The sequence below is a fragment of the Anomalospiza imberbis genome, chromosome 1 (genome assembly GCF_031753505.1).
Source record: "Anomalospiza imberbis isolate Cuckoo-Finch-1a 21T00152 chromosome 1, ASM3175350v1, whole genome shotgun sequence".
NCBI classification, from domain to species: Eukaryota; Metazoa; Chordata; class Aves; order Passeriformes; family Viduidae; genus Anomalospiza; species Anomalospiza imberbis.
The window spans coordinates 119265315-119286384 of NC_089681.1; the positions used below are offsets into that span (position 1 = coordinate 119265315).

The 21070-nt window shown below is 44.9% G+C and overlaps 1 protein-coding gene across 1 annotated transcript in view; it reads right to left on the bottom strand.

Moving 5' to 3' along the window:
• The window catches only part of SNX10 (sorting nexin 10), a 211480-nt gene extending 194262 nt beyond the window's left edge, over positions 1–17218 (bottom strand). The window contains exon 1 of the mRNA XM_068208511.1: positions 17209–17218. The gene's annotated coding sequence lies outside the window, so the exon portion shown is untranslated. The remainder of the gene's footprint in view (positions 1–17208) is intronic.
• Positions 17219–21070: the final 3852 nt, after the last annotated feature.

The window sequence follows — 21070 nt, forward strand, 5'->3', positions numbered from 1 at the left end:
ATCCTCGGGACACGGATCGATGGGATCCTTGGGACACGGATACGTGGAATCCTCGGGACACGGATACATGGGATCCTCGGGACACGGATCGATGGGATCCTCGGGACACGGATCGATGGGGTCCTTGGGACACGGATACGTGGAATCCTCGGGACACGGATCGATGGGGTCCTCGGGACACGGATACATGGGATCCTCGGGACACGGATCGATGGGATCCTTGGGACACAGATCGATGAGATCCTTGGGACACAGATACATGCGATCCTCGGGACATGGATCCATGGGATCCTTGGGACACGGATCAATGAGATCCTCGGAACACGGATCGATGGGATCCTTGGGACATGAATACATGGGATCCTCGGGACACGGATCGATGGGACCCTTGGGACACGGATACGTGGGATCCTCGGGACACAGATCGATGGGGTCCTTGGGATATGGATACATAGGATCCTTGGGACACAGATACATGGGATCCTCGGGACATGGATACTTGGGATCCTTGGGACATGGATACTTGGGATCCTTGGGACACAGATACTTGGGATCCTCGGGACACGGATCGATGGGATCCTTGGGATATGGATACATGGGATCCTTGGGACATGGATACGTGGGATCCTCGGGACACGGATCGATGGGATCCTAGGGACACAGATCGATGGGGTCCTTGGGACACGGATCGATGGGATCCTCGGGACATGGATACTTGGGATCCTTGGGACACAGATACATGCGATCCTCGGGACACGGATCAATGGGATCCTCGGGACACGGATCGATGGGATCCTTGGGACATGGATACATGGGATCCTCGGGACATGGATCGATGGGACCCTTGGGACACGGATACGTGGGATCCTCGGGACACAGATCAATGGGATCCTTGGGATATGGATACATAGGATCCTTGGGAGACAGATACATGGGATCCTCGGGACATGGATACTTGGGGTCCTTGGGACACAGATACTTGGGATCCTCGGGACACGGATCGATGGGATCCTTGGGATATGGATACATGGGATCCTTGGGACATGGATACTTGGGATCCTTGGGACACAGATACATGCGATCCTCGGGACACGGATCAATGGGATCCTTGGGACACGGATCAATGGGATCCTCGGGATATGGATACATGGGATCCTTGGGACACGGATACGTGGGATCCTTGGGACACGGATACCTGGGATTTTTGGGAAATGAACACCTGCGATCCTTGGGGCATGGGTACATGGGATCCTTGGGACACAGATACCTGGGATCCTTGGGACATGGACACCTGGGATTCTTGGGACAGGTCCCACATCTGCCTCTGAGGGAAGCAGGTCCCAGGTACCCACCTGACCAGCTGGAATTTTCCTGAAAGCACACTGCACACGGCTGGTAAAAACTGTTGTCTGAAATGAGCACAAGGGACCTTACAGTAGCTCTAGAGGAGAACTGGCCTAATGTCACTCCCTGATGGCAGGGAAGAGCCATGGGCCTCACAGCCAGGGAACTTCTCTGTCCCCCTGAAGCATCTTTCAGTTTGGGCTGAAAACCAGATGAGTTAAAGCCCTGCATTTCCACTGAACAAGAATTGAATCACGCTTTCCTGCCACTTCTCTGCAGTCTGACCCTTATGGCCCTGTTTTCCCAGCAGAGCATATTCCTTTCTACTGTATAAAGGGAGTGTGTGACACTGAATACAGCAGTGGATAGCAGCATTGCCTACGATATATAATGGTATAAAATAAGTTTCTTCATAGGTTTGCAGGTTTTCTTGTCATTTCTCTGTCACAGCAAGTGAAAGGGATTTGTAATTGTGCATATTTTGAAAAGATGAGGGGAAATGATTCCTGCTGCTGAACTTACACATATGCAGAGCTGACTGTGGGAGCTGAGACCCAATATCCCTACCTGAAGAGTTTGGGCATGAACACATCACAGCAATCTGGAGCCAAGGCAAGTGGAGGTGGCTAAACTGTCAACATTATCCAGATTAGTAAGGGACAAACACCAAATACTCTCACCTACCCTTAAATAAAACAACTGATCAGTGGGCAGGGTGAAAAGCTTGTGCCATGATGTGCAGTGAAATTGAACCTCCTTCAAACCTGCTCTCTACCTTGACAGGGCAGGGTGGGGATTATGCTGCCGTTGAACCCAAGGTTGATTTTTTGGCCTTCTGGCCTATGCAGAAATTCTCTGCTACATGTTCAAGACATGCTGTGACCTGGCCTCATTCTAGGACTGCCAGATACTCTGGATTATACAGGATACCTTATGTTATATTTGCATTAAAAAAGTCCTGCATTAAAAGTTTATGAATAATGGACTTCCTTGGATGTTCACTGCATCCACCACTTGTCTGACAACTCAAAACCTGCAAGTCCAGAGACACAGCTGTTGCACACAAGTAAATAAATAATGTATTTACTATAAAATTACCCTCCATGCACAATGAGGTGCAACTCGCAGCACAAATGCAACTCATCAGAGTATATCTGAGATTTTGATAAGCAAAATGTACCAGCCCTGCCTAATGTGCAGCCCTGTTTCTGCAAAAGTAAATATCTTACCATGGGCTGCTGGCTTATAAATCATGGGTTTTATTTTTCCATTGCAGGAGTGTACTGCAGATTTATAAAACATTTAAGACCCTGTGGTTAATGTTTCCTCTGTTCATGAATATCCTGAGGGACCAGACCATTGTTTAATCTTCTACAAAAATAACCATGATTTATACAAAAGTTGTTTGAAACATATTTCTTTTATTAGCAATACCATTGAATGTCAAAACCAGAACCTAGATTTATCTACCATTCATGCTACCCATATAATATATAATGCTGTGTGCATTCAGTAAGGAAAAAAGTAAATATTGCTCCAGTTGAGTGAAGGTCTACAGGTAGATAGCTTAATTTTTAAGGTGATTTGGATCTAGATGAGCATCCAGCAGCCGTATGAGTTAATAGAGCCCTCAGTGTGCTACAGGTCTGAAGTACTCCTTGTCTGTAAAGTGACTTTGTAAGTCAAAATCAAACACCAGGAAAAAAAAAAAAAACAAAAAAAAAAAAAACAAAAAACCAGCCAATGAACCAAACAAGAAAATGAGCTTTGCTTGCCTTGTTTGGCTGCCAGAGTGCTGCTTAGATTTCCTCCTCATGTGGTTCAGGTTGGACACCAGGGACACTAAAATCACCAGCTTTTAAAAAACTGATATAGAAAAGTAAGATTTAAACTGGGAATCCAAATGAGAACCTGCTGCAATTGTAGAAGTTCTGAAAAGGTCTGTAAAAATGGGGTGACCAAGGGGCATTTGTGTTATCAGGTCTCATAGACTTCATTGCCCAGAAGTTACTGGAGAAAACATTCTTTCTCTCTGACCTGCAGACTCTGAAGGCAACGTGTGGTTTTGCATCATGCTACATGTCCAGTCATTTACAGGCTCAGCAGTGATCTTGAGGCCACCCTCCCTCTGGAACCAGCCCATTCCTACCAGCAGGACAGGCCCCAGGTCCCAGCCTGAGCTTAATCAGCTTTGCACAGCCCTCAGGAGCAAGAAATAACAGGGAAAAAATGTGGGATCAACATCTGGGATGATGCATACAAGCGGGGAAGGCACCGATAAATATTTGTATTCAGTCACTTCTCAAGGGGCACATTAAAGGAGGAAGTGTGTTTGTTATTCCCAGTCAGAAACAAAAGCAGGGCTTGGGGACTGAGGTTGAAAGTGCATATCAGTAATTCAGTGTAGAATATATTATTATAGGGATTTGGTGTAATTATCTAAAGCAAAACAAAGAAATGCAGAAAAAGTCATTCCAGCTCTCAAATTACATTTGGTCAGAAGGGGTTTTTTTTGTTATTTTTTCCCCTTTTATTTGAGAAGTAGAAGTTGAGTCTTTGGTTTGCACCTCTGCACTTTCAGTTTTCAAGCCTAAGAGCCTCAGATTTTTCTGCACAGAGAAAGCAAGATGTGAGAAAATAAAAGTTAATAAGCTGAAAACTGTTTTCTCTAAGAACACAAGCTTAGTTAAGGAAGTTCAGAATTAAAATTACATTTTAACAAGTTCTCGGATACCATAGATATGGTAAAATTTCAGAATGCTGCTAATTTGCTCCAGAAACCAGAACTTGCCTCATGGAGACAGTGTAACAAGTATAGGAATGTAAACATAGGATATTGGTGTTTCTGATCATGTTGAACTGAAAAGTTCTCTTGCTTTTCAGTTCTATGTTATTACAGGGAAGTACATGAATACAAAACTCATGTGCTTGAGTTCTACCTGACTTAAGTACATATTATTTCACCCTCCATTCAAGAGCAATGCTAATTTGTAGTGTCAGAGAGTGCAATTCAAAATGCAACATTCAAAATCAGGGTGTGCAATTCTCATGACATCAAGAAGGGTAAAGATGGGCCTTTGGTTTCAAACCTCCTTTCACGAACACTATGGCTGTGCCCTCTGGACAGTGGCCAGAGTGAAGAAGGATTCAATCCATGAAGTGAGGAGAAAGATGAAAGAGAGATTCCACTGACATTACCTGATGCATCTTCCCTGGGCCAGCTGGTATTAGCAGAGAAATGGGCTTAGTTTAGTGAAAGATGCCCTCTTGTTTTGATGCTCTTCCTCATCAGGAAAGAGAGATTGATAGCACCAAGCCCTCATTTACTCTGTGAGTTTACCTGCTGTGACAGAGTCTCTGAAAAGGAGACCCAAGAGCCAGCATGGATCTCAAAAGCAAATAAACAAACCACAATAACAACAAAACCCAACCAAAAACTCCCACAACAACAAGCCCACAAACAAACAAACAAACAAACAAACAAATTCTATTGCTCTAATCTTGCCCTTCCTTTGGTCAACCCAGCAAGGATTGTCTCTCCTCTTCCTCATCTTTTTTTTTTTCCCTTAACTTTTAGACTGTTCTTAGCTATTGAGATCATTCGCTGGCAAAATTAATTATTTCATTTTTATTTTACTGTAATTCTTGGCAGCTGTCCTTACTGAAACTCTCAGCTGCCAAATGAGGTAAAAACAGATCTAAAAATGTTCGTTCAATATCTTGCATCAAAAAAAGATAATCATTCTAGCAATAAATCATTGTCTTAGTTATGCTTTCCTTTGCTATCTAAATGGCTCTTATGGGCAAATCACAAAACTTAGCAGCAGAAGAGCAGTGGGGAAAGAGCTACATTCTCTCTAATTTTAATGCAGGTATGTAAGATACCTGTGCTATTCAGAAATGCTAGAATTGTTCAGCAGAAGATCTTTTTCTGATCTTCTTCCCCAAAGATGAGGATGGCCTTTTATTGGATAATAGCCACAGCATTAAGCATAAGGGACCCAAAGTGTAAATGTCAAGACTACCAATATCAGAACTGGGTTATTTTTAATTTAATCCCAATTATCTTTTTAATCAGGATAGATGAAAACAGATATACATACACTCATGAGATGTAAAAAGGAAAAGGCTACTGAAGACCGAGTGTACATCACTCTTCCACTTAACTTTCCCTACATGGTCATCAGGATCCTTCAAAAAAAAAAAAAAAAAAAAAAGTGGATCCCTCTTATTTTATTACCTGTTTTGGAAATCGATGCAGATAAGGTGTTAAACATTCAAGGTTTCAGGCTCCCACAGGAAATATCATCAGAAGGGAGTATGGTTCCAAGCAAGTCCCTTTCTCCCCAGCTGATAATTGAATGGGACTAGATTTCCAGCTCCCTACTCCTGACTCCAGAGGCAGCAACCTGCCTGTCAGAGCCCACTGTGCTGGGTAAGTCCCACCACCAGATTGCTGGCACAGCACAGCCTCCTACAAACTTGTTTGCAATAAAGCAATTAGCAGCAATCCAAAATGGCCTAGAAATGGTCTATCATAATTGAATAGCTACTATGTTCAATTTAATTGGCTAAAAAGCTACAGTTAATGAAAATAAGATGTAATTCTACCCACATTTGTCTGGTATGATCTGTGGCAGAAAATGTAGTAAACAAAAGATCAAGAAGCAAATTTAGCCTTAGTTTTTTATTTATCAATTAATTTCAGTGGCTACAAATGAGCTCCGGTTTTGTTCTTAATAAAAAGAATTACATTCCATAGATAATGTACTCAAAATGTATTATTATATCCCTGTAGATAAGAGCAAAAAGAAGAATTTGGACCCAAATAAAAGGCACAGCAATGAGAAGAAATCTCATTTTGAGCAGAAATCTTTCTACTTGGTTACCACGCAATCTAATTCTGACAGTGCACTCGACTTGAAAAATGACATCCCCATCTCTAAGAATTGAAAGGTGGCAGAAAAATCAGGCACTCGCTGCTTTCGTCTAAAGCAATTATGAGCTCCTCACAAGCTCGAAGACAAGAATTGATTTTCATTTCTAGATTATCAAGAGGTGGGGGCAAGCAGGTCAGGAAATCTGACCCTATCTTGACCTGCTGGATTGGATTGTTCTCAGACCTGTTCAATATTGAAAAGGATTGTTTGGGATGGGAGAGAGGGAGGAGGAGAAGAGAAATCATTTGGCATATTTTGTACCCACTGGTATCTAACCATCTTTTTTTTACATTGCTTTATGGTCTTAGTAATTCAATATCTAATATTTGAAGGTGCTTATTTGAAAGACATTTCCCCTTGAGTGACCAAATCTGATAAAGACAGCAAAAACTGCAGACTTCTGAATCAAGGGAGTGTAAAAGTGATACAGAAATAAGAACATCCTGGCCTCAGAGGGGACCTGTAAATCTTTAGATCACTCCTGTGCTATGCATATACCTATAAACCAACCAGTTGTCCTGTATTTTTTGCTATTGTGGTGATCCAACATTTGTGTAACATCATCTCTTTCAAAATCCTCCAAATCCTTGCACCATTACTTGGCTTCCACAGAAATTTTGCCATTTACCAAGGTGAAACACTTACAGCTCTGCTTTAAACTGAAATGTGATGAGACCTTGCTAATTCAAGTTCATAGTTCATCACTACTCAGACTACTGAAAACTGGAATTACTGTAACATTGCTTTATTTTTCTGTAGGTGCTTTAGATAAACTCGTGCTTTTTATTTTTTTTTTCTCACATTACGAAGGAGTATTTTGTCTACAAGAAATAATACACAAGTTAAACAGTATCTTCAAGGAGTAGGTATGAAAAATATAAACTTTGTAGAGGAGCTCAAAGCAGCAGGGGGTCAGGAATAGCTTAAACACTAAGCCACTGTTGTGTTTTAACCTGGCAGGCAGCTAAACACCACACAGCCATTCACTCACTTCTCCCCTCCTCAGTGGGGTGGTGGAGAGAATTGGACAAAACTTTGTGGGTTGGAGTATAGACAGTTTAATAGGACAGAAAAGGAATGGAAAATTGTAATAATGATAATAACAATAAGAAGAACTCTAAAATAATTAGAATATACAAAACAAATTATGCATAATAGTACTGCTCACCACTCCCTGCTCAGACAATTCCTGAGCAGTGCCCTCTGGCCAGATGTCCCCCAGTTTATACACTGGGGTATATATGGCAAATGGTATGGAATAACTCTTTGTCCATTATGGGTCAGATGTCCCAGCTGTGTCTCCTCCCAGTTTCTTGTGCCCCCAGCCCACTAGCTTGCAGGGCAATATGAGAATTTACAGGCTTCTTGACCACTGCTTAGCAACAACTAAAACATCAGTGTATTATTAACGTTATTCTCATCTTAAATCCAAAACACAGCACTGCACCAGCTACTGGGAAAAAAAATTAACTCTATCCCAGCTGAAACCAGGACACTTTTTGTGAGGGTTACCATAAATCACCTCCAGCACAGCTAATTCTTCAGGTACAGGATATCTCTGACCATGCTGATTCACTTGCCTGGGTGATATCTTCCTGGAAGGGATACCTTTCCTTCTCTCCTGACCTGGAGGCAGCTCCAGAGGCTGAGGCCTCATGCCCCTTTTCCAATCACTTTGTCAATGCCCATTTCCCTAGAAACGGATCCCAGCTTTTTGGCTTCCCTACCCTCTAATTCCAGTCTACTTGCCCAGTTATCCCAGCATTGGAGCAGAGAGGTGACAATGTGCTCACCTGGAAGATGGCTGAAATCCCTTCACATATCCAGCCACAAACACAGGGATGGAGATTGGGTGGTTACTCCCTTGTTTGAGTTCTGTCTCTTCCTGCTGTTCTCGTGATGGCCTCACTTTGGGGCAGTCTGCTTCACCCACTTCTTCCCTTAGGTAACAAAAGAATTTCTTCCATTATGAGATGAGTCGACTTTTGCTTCCAGCATTTCTTCTCATGTATAGGAGTGACTGATCGTGACGTGGGTTGGGTCTCTGGTCCAGCCACGTCATGGGGGTTGAAGAAACTGCAATAGCTGTCACTTTGTTGTCAGATTAAGAGACCTTCTCTTGCCCTCGAGGGTGGTGAGTGGTGTTGGACAGGGCTCAGGGGGTGTGGGCCAGGCCTCAGCGTGTTGCGGTGATCTGTGTCTCTCAGGAATTGCCTGGGTGACAGCTCACTTTTCCCAAATATTTTTCTGTTTTTTCAGGGTTCTGCTCTTGTTCAGGGATGAAGGCCAAAACGCTGGAGGTACCTACTGTCCTGGGTACTTGCCTGTACTGTCCCATACAGCCTGACACTCACAGTTGTCCAGCCTCCAGGTAGATCTCTGGGTGGTATTCTTAAATAGATGTTTAAACAAGATCTGGAGCACATTTAGTAATATAAGACATACCAACAGAAACATGCCAGTCTGAATATCCCAATAGTATTCAAAATTCTCCAGAGCTATTGTAACGAGCCTGGAGAATAAGCAAAAGGGGAAGACAAAAAGGAAGGAAGGAGGGTAAATGAATGGCGGACACCTTCCTCCACTTTGTCTCACCCATAGCTTGGCTCTTTGAAGAGAAGCCATAAATTATCACTAGTTTTTGAGACATGGCTCCCAGAGTATGGAGATGAGGGCAGTCTGAGTACAGATACCAGATTAGTCTCATGACCAGCAATTTTATCATATCAGAAGCCAGTGTTACAAACAAAACAAAGTGATAAACCTTAACCCAGCCCCCAAGGGTGACCAACACCACGAGAGGGAACATATATACCAAGTAAGGTGTTATATAGTGCAACTCTGAGAACAAGTGCAACAATCCTGTGAGCAAATAAATCAACACTGTGATGAGTGACTATTAAACTAATATATGCATGTTTATCAAAATTTGTTCTAAAACACTCTGGTCAGACCTGTCATTATCTTCACCCTCTTGGCACCATGTTGGGTGTCAGAAAAATGGCTGTTGTGATTTAACCTGGCTGGCAACTAAATACCACAGCTTGCTCACTTGTTTTCCCTCTCCCTGCAGCAGGCTGGGGGAGAGATTCAGAAAGAAAGATTAAATAATAATAATAATAATAATAATAATAATAATAGTAGTAGTAGTAATAGTTATTGTTGTTATATACAAAATAACCATGCACAGGGCTATTGCTCACCACTCACTGACCGACCAGCTGTCCCCCCAGTTTGCATACCGAGCATGCTGTCACACGGTATGGAATGTTCTTTGTCCACTTTGGGTCAGTTGCCCCAGCTGTGTCCCCTCTCAACTTCTTGTGCCCTCAGCCTACTCCTTGGCAGGGCAATATGAGATGCTGAAGAGTCCTTGACCATTGCTTAGCAACAACTAAAACATCGGTGTGTTACCTACATTATTCTCATTCTAAATCCAAAACACAGCACTGCACCAGCTACTGGAAAGTAAATTAACTGTCTCCCAGCAGAAACCAGAATACTCAACTGTTCAGATTAATCAGTTCCAGAGTAGTGGGTTCCCACTCTAAAAACTGCATAGGGTGTGTACAGCCAGCCACCACCAAGATATTGCCATTTCTGTCAGAAATGCCACAGCTGTTTAACAGCCCACATTGACAGAAGCCCTCAAAGGAGACAATGGGAAACAAATACTGAACTAAGCATTGAGCCAACTGTAACTGCAGGACTGCTGCAGAGAAATGGAGCTGGTCACTGGGAATTGTGGAGCTGGTCACTGGGAATTGTGTTACTGCAGCCATCTGGTTTCCCAAACCTTCAGGAAAAATGAGGGTTTTATGAAAGCGTGATGGAAAGAGCCAAGCAAAGCCATGCATGCATTGCAGCTAAGTGTAGGCATTCAGGGCAGTTGGGCAGCCACTACCACACACAGAAATTATGTTTTCTATAAGAATCTCTTTGGCTAATCCATTACAGTGCCCAGCTTTTTTGCTCTGATTTTAGACTGATGTGTACCTTTAAAATAAGAATAAACAGGACACTTTGCCTTTTTTCTGATGTATTACTGCCCAAAATCAAGAAAAAATTTAAAAGAAAATGTCAGAAATATCCCAAAGTAGATCTCTGCTGCTGCTAAACCTCTTCAGTAAGCCTTACAATTTGGTCTGTGCAAGCTGACCATATTCAAAATTACAAATGAACATGTAAGTGTGATTCTAGTGTCTTGCTTCTTGATTCTCAAGCAGGAATGTGAAGCACAATGGCTCTGCATACATAAATGCTATAAAATTAGTGCAGACAGCTGGCAAATCATTAATTAACAGCAGTAATGATTTCAAACCAGAGCTCTGGGGACTCCACAGGAAATAGGAAGTACACTGGTCCTGCTTTCATTTATACCTCTGACCTTGTTTCTTCACCATAAATAAGAACAAAAAAACAATCCATGTCTGAACCAGGACAAGCCACAACCAGAAGTCCTTGAGATAATGCACACTCTGAAGGAGTCTTAGCACAGAAAGCTTTCTTCAAATATGCTCCAGCATCAGACAGATGCAAAAATGACTCTGGAAAACTATGCATACAGTGCTAGATAATTAATCACAAAGACTATTCTAAATAATTCAAAATTAAAAAAAAAAAAAAATAGATAGGTTTTCTCCCCTTCTATTGTGGCCTAATTTTAACATATTAGATGATTCATATTGTTCCCTGGATTGTCCCCGGGAGTATCACACAAATGGAACTGCACATAAATGCTAAGCTAATATGTAAATGAGAAATAATCTTAAGATTTATCTATGAACTCCAGCTTCTTTTAGCAAATTAACTCATTGACAGCAGAAGGGTTACTGTCTCTCTGTGAAACATAAGAGGGAAAATGTTGGTTCACAGAAGATTTATTTCCATAATAGACCTAACAGGTCCAATAATTATTATAGTTCACCATGTTGTTCCTGAGTTTGTGCTGAAGATTGCATTCCCTGTTAGCATAAAATATATCTGCAGGGAAAAGACAAGGAGAACAATTTAAAATGCATAATATTTTCTCCTGAGGATGAACTCTACTAGAGTAGCATCTCCATATGCACAAGATGGAAGTGATAGTCTGGAAATTATGTACTAGTAAAGCTCTGGGGAACAGGCAAAGAACTGTTATGTCATGGCAATGCAGAAAATGGCTATCCTCAATGTGCAATTTGTGCTATCCTTTCTATAATTAACAAAAAAAAAAAAAAAAAGAAAGAAAAAAAAAAAAAAGAAAAGAAGCGGTTCTTTCTGTTTTGACCTGGCAACACTGTGGGTCATATCACGCCAGAGCCAACCCAAGCCTTTCTGGCACCCTTGGGGAGGTGGGGGTGTGAAGGCAGGGGTTTGGGTAGAGAAAACCACACACGCAGACTGCCCAGGGCTGGGAGGAGAGAGTGTGTGGGCAGCTCCAGATCACCCAGGCTCCACGGGGCTGCAGTTCTGCCACTCTCCGTGCAGTGGGCACAGCAGTCCCAGAGCTGTACGCCACGTGCCGCGTGGGAACGGGGGTGGCAGATGCATGGGAATGCCCACGGAAGAGGCAAAACCTGCTCCTTCTCTGCCTCCATAGGAAAAGGCTGAACCTCACACCTGCCCCTGACTTTCTGCATCGGATACACACCAGTTTCTCTGTGCCTCCGCAGTTGCTGTGTGTGTTTGGGCTGGCAGAGGGCAAGAAGGTTTTGCTCTTTGCTATTTTCTTTTTTCTGTTGATATGGGACAAGATTTCCAAAGGTTAAAAAACCATGGGATGGGTATTTTAACTTACTGGTGAGGAATGGGGCTGAGTGGCCAAAAAAGGTCCTACAAAACGATTTAGCACCGGAAAAAAAAAAAAAAAAACACAAAGAAACCTGAAGGATTTGTATAACTGTATATTTAAACTAGTGTCCTGGACAGGAGATGAAAATTCACCTTGTGTTCAGAGGAAGTGCTAACCTGAGCTAACCCAGCTCGTGTCTCTCTAGGATGCCATTCATTGCTGTCGCTTCCCGTACTCTGTTTCCCTTTAATCCGTCCTGGTTTGCTGCCAGGTGATTCAAAGCAAGGGCTGAGGCAGCACTTAGGGGCTGCGGTTCAGTGTTCCTGCAGTCCGCAACCCTCCTGCGGCAGATTAGAGAATTACCTCAGAGCCTGCTTTTCTGCACGGGCGAAAACACAGCTCTCCTGCTCTGAGAGGGGAGAGCTGCGAACCTGCTGGCATTTCCCAGAGCAGCGAGGCAGGGCTCCAGAGCTCATGCTATGCCCCGGACCAGCCTGAGACCACGCACACTGACGGACTTTTGGGTGTCTTAATCATGTGAAAAATGCAGATTATATGGCTCTACGCAAATATTTACTGTATGTATTATGCTAGGTTGGAAAGTTATGCTGTAGTAACATTTTAATAATATAGTAAATGTAGTTTTGTAATTGAAATTAAGCTTTAGTAGTTAAAATAGAAAATATGTGTGTGTGGTATTCTTTTTGCTCAAGAGAAGGAGAAGATAATAAAGAAATTCTTCACACAGAGATAACAATTACAAAAACCCCTAAATCTTCCAGAGGAGAGGAATTTATGGCTTTCTTTATCAACAAAAAACCGAACTTCTCCAAACTCGACTTAGACTTCAAGGCGCCTGGGATTAACAGGAATTCCTCAACAAGTACCGGACGAACTTCTTGTTTTAAATAAATATATGCATATTCATGAAGTGATTTGTGTATGCAACAGGTTACCCCTCTTAAGGAGGGAATTCTTTTTTATCGGGGTCCTTCTCCTGGCTCACTTTTGTCCAGAGAGAGATACCCAGCCCGGGCTGTAACTTTTTGCTGTAACTTTTTGCTGTTATTGTCTCTTTAATTGTCCTAACTCTAATTGTTTAATCTTTATTACTTTACTTGTATTAATTTTTTTCCAATTTATTTTTATTAAACCTTTATAAATTTTAAAAACCAAGTGATTGGCGTTTATAACAATCATTTTATCACATGACACTTCTGGGTTTTTTTTTTTTTTTTTCTTCTGTGGTCCAGCAATGTCCAGGATGACATTCACAATCATAAAGACCCAGCGTTTGTAAAGCTATGATAACATAGGTTGATTTTTTTTTTTTTCTGAAGAAAGCAAGATAAGGTTTTATAGAAGCCCTGTGACAATGGGCTCACGGTGAACAGTCAAGGCATGTGAGTGTGATAGACTCCACCAGGAGTGAATAATTCAAACAGAATTAGAGGGACAGCTCTGCAACTCACAATTATAATGGTCTGAAACGAAATGAATTCCTTAGCTGACTCTCACTTACAGCACCAAAGTGTAATGTAATTCTGGTCCAGCAGAGATCATGATCAGAAGATCTGTATCACTGCATTTCAGAAGCTCATCGTTTGGAAAAAGCCACAAACAAATAGTACAACCTAAAGCAAACGACAAACTAAAAAAATAGTATCAAGTGTTCAGCTTGTCCCAACAGCAGTCTTTTTGCCACTAAAAACACCCACGAGAAGAAAAAAATCACTTAACTGTTACTGCAGTTACTTAACTGTTACTAACATTTAAAGTGCGCATTAAATGAACTCTTTTTCCCCCTTTGTTTGTTTGTTTGTTTTGTTTTGTGGTTTTGGTTTTTGGGGTTTTTTTGTCCCCATGTCTGGAAAGCACACTTTCTGCATTTACTTTACTTTAAAGTAGACTTCAGTTTGTGCTTGGTATAGGGAAAACTGATCTCCTGACGTAGACATTAATTATCCCTGATATTTTTGACTTCCATCTACAGGCTGAATGTTTCTGGCATGCAAGAGCTCTGCTATTTCTGCCTATGTTTCTGTTACTGTTTCCACACAATGCTTTGTATTTCTAAAAGTCTTTCCACAGTGACTCCTGGACCATTTCAGACAAGATTCTTAACCTGCTTCAGTGAGGCAAACCCTGAGTTACTATCTACAGACCTGAAATTGGGAGAGGGTCACACACCTGGTGGGCCCCCAGGGTCAGAAACAGAAATCATGAATTACACTCTGCTATCCTGCCCTCATCAGCAGGAATTACAGCCTCAGGTGTAAACCACTCTTGAATCAATGTTGCAAAAGATTTCACTTATGGACTCCCCACAGAGTTAACTGCTTCTCTCTTTCTTTCTGGGAGCAGCTACCTATTTAACATACTGGGGTGAAATAAATAATTGTAGAATAAAACATCTGTTTCTCTAACATGCGTAAAATGTACATCATCTGCAAAATATGTTAAGAAGCAATTGTGCAAACCACAATAACTGTGATATGAGAAAAATAGATCTAATCAGATTTCATGCTTATTCATTCTTTGGCATTGCATGAAATACAGTGTATGATTCCTTTAGGGCATAATCCGATACCTGTCAGTCATTGGGAAAACACTCATGGTGGAACAGATCTTGAATGGAGCAGGGAATATGATTCAAGATATTAAAAAAGGAAAATACCAATAAGCATTGGCAAAATTAAAAGTGGTTTATTCAGACCGGTATCAGTCCCAGATGACGTGAAGTAAAGGACAATGAGTAACTCCATGATAAAGAATTATGAAAAAGCCTACACCAGGAAACATCAATTCCAGCAATGTAAATCGAGTCCTTGCTTTACACTCTGATGTATAAGTATTTCTATTCCTTTTACATTCCTGTATTACCAGTTCTTTGTGTATTTTTTATTATCCATACAGCTACATAATCCTTTTAACAGTCCTACTAAGCTATACTGTAGAATTTTCTGCCATTTAGTTTCAGACATCTTGATGAACTGTATATCCAAAATAATTTAGAAAGTTAAACTAAACCAGGATTAGAGACACGATAAAATAAGCTGACACCAATTGTTCAGCTATTGATTTCTTTTTTCATTGCATTGGCCCGATCCTGTAAATTTATCCATCAAAACTTCTTTTGAAGTTCAGGTAAATTAAATTCCAGGACCTCATTAGCATATAAATTTGCCAATATCACAGATCCCCAGCTAGTGGGAAATGTTCCTACCTACATCAATTTAGGTCAGGTAAAGAACCAAGCTGATGCACTTGTTTCACCTTCTCCTGCTGTGCAGCAGGAATCTGTAATAATCTTTATAAATAGCCAGCAATTTATTTGCATGTTTTTAAAATGTATCTAAATGACAAGAAGACACAGTGTCTAGAAAAATACACAATTTAGCTAGAAATTAGCTTTGTTGTGTGGGTCTAGTACAACAATTCAGCTAGATTTCACCTCTGTTTTCAGTGGTATACCATGTCATTTATGACAGCAATAATACAGCAAACATACACAATTCCCCTATTAAATTATGCGAGCAGCAGAAACACCAGAATACAGTATACAAAAAAATTAACAATGTAGGAAAAAAAACATGAAACAAAAAAAGCCCCAAACAAACACAAACCCTCCAAACAAAGGCATTTTACGCATTTTGAAGTAAAACAAACACATATTTTTAATATAAAAACAACTGCCCCGAAGGCATGCTGTCAAGCACAGAAAAATATACATTGCAGACTTGCACATTTCCCTCTCAGGCACTGCGGGAACTTCAGACATGAATTATACTAATACAGCGAACTTCAGAATGACCAGGTTTTCAATACCACACCCTGCAACTGCGTTCTGGGTGTACCTCTAATTTTCTACCCTGAAAATGAGCTACACCCAGCATCTCATGTAGCTTCCTTTACTGTTCACGATGAGTTTTATCTTTCTCTAGACGGATTTTTTTAGTTTTCGTTTGCTGGATCCTTAAGCAGGGATTTTGTCCCTAGTTTTGCAAAAGTTATGAACAATTTATCCTAGAAGTCCTGATAAATAGCAAGCATTACCCCATTAGCGCTTCCAGGATCAGAGCGCAAAGTTGCCTCCGTGCTTGACGCCACGGTTCTCAGGCTCCCCATTAACGAAATACACGGTACGATTTGACAGTTTGCGTTTAGAACAAATAGTGCACGCAGCTTTCACGGAGAGACAGAGACACATTACAAACCACCTTCATGTACAAACTGCAGCGTGCTGTGTTGAAAACTGTTTGCTGCCGTTCTGAGAGACCCCGCTATCATTTGTGCATTTGCTGGGCCAGCTGTGAAGTGAGTTCTGAAGGCAGAGTTACACCCTTAAGTTATGCTATGTTATTTCCGCGAAGTGTTTACGTCAGCTGTCAATTCGTGTGTATTCAAGAAATAGAGAGAAAAACAGCTGTGTGAAGTACCGTGTCAATGGCGAGGAACAATCTGTTTAAAAAAAGGCAAATAACGGGGTGAAGAATGATTATTCACGAATATATATGAGTAAACTTTCAGATGTTCTTTAGTCTTGCCTTTAAAAAAAGGCAAATAACGGGGTGAAGAATGATTATTCACGAATATATATGAGTAAACTTTCAGATGTTCTTTAGTCTTGCCTTTAAAAAAAGGCAAATAACGGGGTGAAGAATGATTATTCACGAATATATATGAGTAAACTTTCAGATGTTCTTTAGTCTTTAAGTTGTTAGCTAAAAATAAACCCTTTAACGCGGTGCCTTTAAGACCTCACTGACCACCAGGAGATTTTTGTTCTGAAAGCGACTTTAACGAAAAGGCTGAAACGATCGCTCGAGGCAAGACGATCACTTAAATCACTTCAGATAATCACCTAAATCACGGCGGGGTGAAGCTGGGGCACTTAAAAAAGCACGAAGCTGCCTAGAGCGAATAGTTGCAATGCTATTTGCTTCTTTTAAAAACCGCATTGGGGAGGCTGGGGGAAGGTTTAAATTGGCGCTCGGACGCGCGGTGTCTCGGAGGCGTCTTTCCATTATCGGATTTTTTCCTATTAACCGCGTAGGCGGCATTCAGAGCTCTTCACCGCGGCACACGAAGTGATGGATACCGAGCGGGGCTGAACCCGCACAGCCTCGCTGCGGCACCCGTGCGTCGAACTCAGCCCCGCCTGGCTCCACCTGAGCGCTCCTCTCGGCCCCTCGATCACAGCGCCTTCGCCCGCGCTGACACCCGCTAATTGCCCGAGGCTGCTCGTTAGCCGCAGAGGGCGGAGTTGGGACCGCCCCCCCGCCGTCGGGGCTTTCGATCCTTCCCCCTCCCTTCTGTCTCACGCACCCCGGCGGCGGCGGGGCGGCACCGGCCTCCCCGCCCCGTCAGAGCGGCAGCAGCCGCGGGGACCCGGCGGGCGGCGGCCGTGCGCAGCGCCAGAGGGGCGGTCCCCGCTCTCCGGGCGGGCTCACGGCCAGAGGGGCGGTCCCCGCTCTCCGGGCGGGCTCACGGCCAGAGGGGCGGTCCCCGCTCTCCGGGCGGGCTCACGGCCAGAGGGGCGGTCCCCGCTCTCCGGGCGGGCTCACGGCCAGAGGGGCGGTCCCCGCTCTCCGGGCGGGCTCACGGCCAGAGGGGCGGTCCCCGCTCTCCGGGCGGGCTCACGGCCAGAGGGGCGGTCCCCGCTCTCCGGGCGGGCTCACGGCCAGAGGGGCGGTCCCCGCTCTCCGGGCGGGCTCACGGCCAGAGGGGCGGTCCCCGCTCTCCGGGCGGGCTCACGGCCAGAGGGGCGGTCCCCGCTCTCCGGGCGGGCTCACGGCCAGAGGGGCGGTCCCCGCTCTCCGGGCGGGCTCACGGCCAGAGGGGCGGTCCCCGCTCTCCGGGCGGGCTCACGGCCAGAGGGGCGGTCCCCGCTCTCCGGGCGGGCTCACGGCCAGAGGGGCGGTCCCCGCTCTCCGGGCGGGCTCACGGCCAGAGGGGCGGTCCCCGCTCTCCGGGCGGGCTCACGGCCAGAGGGGCGGTCCCCGCTCTCCGGGCGGGCTCACGGCCAGAGGGGCGGTCCCCGCTCTCCGGGCGGGCTCACGGCCAGAGGGGCGGTCCCCGCTCTCCGGGCGGGCAGAGGCCGCGGGCAGGGCCGGGGGGCGGTGGGAGGAGCGCGGGGCCCGCCCCGGTCTCCGCCCGCCTGACGTCACGGCCCCGCCCACACTGCCGGCCAATCGCGGGACGCGCCCGCCCCTCCGAGGGGGCCGCCCGCCGCCGGCGCTGCGCGTCCAATCCGCAGCCTCGGTGCGCGCACCGCCCCCTGTCTATTTGCATCCAGCGCTGCTATTGGCTGTACGGCACGTGAGGAGGGCGTGCTTTGGGGAGGCGGGGATGGCGGGGCGCCCGCCCCTGCGCAACCCGAGACGGCGACCGCCCTCATTGGAGGAGGGCCGGGAGACGTCACGGCCCGGGCGGTGCTATTCAAATCAGGGCTCGTCTCCGCCTCCCGCCCACCCTACGCACCGCCCAGGGCGGCCCTGGGCCGTTGATTTGCATAGAAGCGCCGCTCTTTGCATATGCATGAGGGGCGGGGCGCGGGGCCCGCCGGGGTTTATGGCGATCCGGCCCCTCCGGCTCCCCGGGCCCTTCCGCCCCGCCGCGCTAATTGGTGCGATGTGTGGTCCCGGCTCTCCGCTCTCTCCGCTTTCACCTCGGCTCTGTAACCCAAGCCCGCTGCCTCGCCGTTTTTAATAACGCCGAAACCTGGCCCAGATGGGAACCATTAGCAGCCCCAGCCCCTCTTGCTGATCTTTATAATCTTATTAGTTTAATGGGTCACGCAGTGCAGGACCTATTTCCTACGGATCAAAGGGAAAACAAACAGGGTAATATCCCATCGGGCTTCCTCCTGCTGCCCCCACGGGTGCTGCTGCCGCTCGAAGTGTCCCCCCTTACTAGCCCGCACTGGCCGCCGAGTTTCAAAGGCACCCGGGCTGCTCCCACCCCGAGCGGGGGCTCCATCCGCACCGCACCGCACCGCGACGCAACGCAACGTGGCCGGTCCAAGCCCGGGACTCCCGGTGGCTCCGGACCGGCGCTGGCTCTGCCGCCACGCGGGGCTGAGGGGTTTTCCCGCTACTCCCCGTTAAATCGGGCACGATTTCCTTCCCTTCGTTTCAACGGTGCACTTTATCAGATACGCGGGAAACATATTGCCTGCCGCATTACCAGGGATCGCGTTGCAGTATCCGGCGCGGGTTTTATTGTTGTAATCTTTTTTCCCCAAAAAGCATGAAAGCGGCATCGCATGGGATGGACGATGGGGCCGAATCGGATACCCTGTGGCTTTGCCCGGCTGACCCAGGGGCGGTGTTTTCCGCTCAGTGGCAAAACGCTTATTTGTAGTCCGAGACCCCCTCCCGCAGCCGCTGCAATAACTTTTAGCACAATAAATTAGATGTACGCGCACTGTGGTCCATTACGGAGGAGTGTTTTGTGATGGCTCCTGTCAAAGGTTACCGGCCCTCATGCAGCCGCATAAAGCGTTTCTGTCGAGGGTAAATATTTGGACTTATTAAAGGGCCTGGAAGATGTGAGCTATGGTAGGGAATAAAGCCCGGGCGATCCCCGCTCCCCGCAGGCGGGTCCGCCGCCCGTGCTGGGGTGCTTCCCTTTGCAACCCCTCCAGCAGCACTTACTGCCTGCGCCTCATCGCCCCTCTGCACTGCGGTACCTGGCGGGAGGCAGCGCCATTGTCCCCGCAGAACGTCCCTGGGGGAGTCTGCCAGAGTCCCCCGGAGCCGAGGCTCAAATCAATTCATCTACATTTCTTGCTAAACGTACACACATATACATACATAGTGTATAAAGACGTATAAAATATTTATCTATAAAATACAAATAAAGTATATGTAAATGCAATACCTAGGGAAAAATTAAACCTGTGGATGGAAAGCTCCTAAGTCTTATTATTTAATACCCACTGGTGTCCTTTCACGGGTTTGGTGGGAATCCTTACAAAAAGGGCAGAACGTGTGTGCGTGTGGAAGGGTGCTTGTGTGCGTGCACACCCACGTGTGTGCAAAGAGGGAACGAAACTATTTAATATCCTCACAAATCTCTGGGATTTTATTTCCCAAACTTTAAACGACTTTCCAAGGAGAAAAAAAAAAAAAAAAAAGATGATGGATTTTTCTTTAATATCTCATAGAAAATCCATTATTTCCAGTTGCGTAGTCTGGCTTGCAAAATATTTAAGACTCACAAAAACCCCACTTGTTGAAATATCGGAGATGATATATTGTTCTCCCAGCTCGGAAATTAGATCTCGGTATGTGCACAGGCAAACCCAGACGTTCACTGATTTATCACTATGTGTTAATGGGTATATGTATATACCCCCTTTAATAATTCCTGCACAGGTTATCCAGCACACCGAGAATGGTGAGCATAGCCATATGCACGCAAACCACACACACACACAGAGTAAACTTTATTTTATTAGAGACTATTAATGCACAAGCCCATAAAAATCTACCCCTATATAAATTTTATGGTAGTCTGTGCTTTAAGTGCGCCTGCTTGTTCACGGAAAGGGAATTGATATGATTGTATACACACACAGAGCTTGCTATTTTTTTAATGTGTGTATTGCAAAATACAGTCAACACTAAATATAAAACGAGTAATTAAAACGCCTATTGCAAATGTAAATGTCCACATAAGGGCCACTTAAGAAATGACAGATGGTACTTTTTCCTATCCATGCAGTCAGTGGCGACTAAGCCAGGTTTTGACTCTGTGTGTGTTTTTTACCATATTTTCCCTGGAAACAGATGTGTATTTTATTATAGGAGAACTTTTTACATTTTTTTCCTCTAACCTGCTAATTCCCCGAGTTTATTCGTGCCATAGACAATAAAGCCATAAAGCTGACTGCAGAAATTTGTTTGCCGTAACGACGTGTTATTTGAGTCCCGGCTTTCGGGGCTCTGACACTCGGCCAGATCAAAGAGCCCCTTAAAAACACCGTGTGATTCAGAGCCGGTGTGTG